The 987-nt window shown below is 60.8% G+C and overlaps 1 pseudogene; it reads right to left on the reverse strand.

The window, feature by feature from the left end:
* The window catches only part of LOC102876451, a 38,098-nt pseudogene extending 37,882 nt beyond the window's left edge, over nt 1-216 (reverse strand).
* Nucleotides 217-987: the final 771 nt, after the last annotated feature.

Below are 987 nucleotides of genomic sequence, written 5' to 3' on the forward strand. Positions count from 1 at the left end.
TGGGAGTGGACTTGAATCGGGACACATCCCTGCTTTTCTGACCCATGACCCCCATCATCAGGTTCTGCATTGCTCCCCCCCGACCCGGATCGTGCCCCCGCCCCCCCCCAAACTCTGAATTTTGGGACTGGCCACGGGATATGCGCAGAAGCAGTGAACGGTGGGAGTGGACTTGAATCGGGCCACACTGCGGCATTTCTGACCCACGACCCCCATCTTCACGTACTGCATTGCTCCACCCCGACCTGGCTCGCGCCCCACCACCGCCAGGTGTGAACTTTGGGACTTGCCAAGGGCTGTGCGCAGACGCAGTGAATGGTGGGAGTGGACTTGAATCGGGACACACCCCTGCATCTATGACCCTCGACCCTCATGTTCAGGTTCTGCATTGCTCCACACCGACCCTGCTCACAACCCCTCCCCACCCCCCAGCCAACTCTGAACTTTGGAACTGGCCAAGGGCTGTGCTCAGACGCAGTGAACGTTGGGAGTGGACTTGAATTGGGACACACCCCTGCATTTCTGACCCATGACCCCCATCATCAGGTTCTGCATTGCTCCCCCCGATCTGGCTCGTGCCCCCACCCCCCCGCAACTCTGAATTTTGGGACTGGCCAAGTGATATGCGCAGACGCAGTGAACGGTGGGAGTGGACTTGAATCGGGCCACACCCCTGCATCTCTGACCCACGACCCCCAACTTCAGGTACTGCATTGCTCCACCCCGACCCGGCTTGCGCCCCACCACCGCCAGGTGTGAACTTTGGGACTGGCCAAGGGCTGTGCGCAGACGCAGTGAACGGCGGGAGTGGACTTGAATCGGGACACACCCCTGCATCTCTGACCCACAACCCCCATTTCGGTTACTGCATTGCTCACCCCCACCCTGGCTCACGCCCCCCCACGCCCCCGCCAGCTCTGAACTTTGGGACTGGCCAAGGGCTGTGCGCAGACGCAGTGAATAGTGGGAGTCGACTTGAATCGGGAT

Source organism: Elephantulus edwardii, unplaced genomic scaffold (genome assembly GCF_000299155.1).
Source record: "Elephantulus edwardii isolate Elephantulus edwardi_28Jun2011 unplaced genomic scaffold, EleEdw1.0 scaffold00333, whole genome shotgun sequence".
Taxonomy (NCBI): domain Eukaryota; kingdom Metazoa; phylum Chordata; class Mammalia; order Macroscelidea; family Macroscelididae; genus Elephantulus; species Elephantulus edwardii.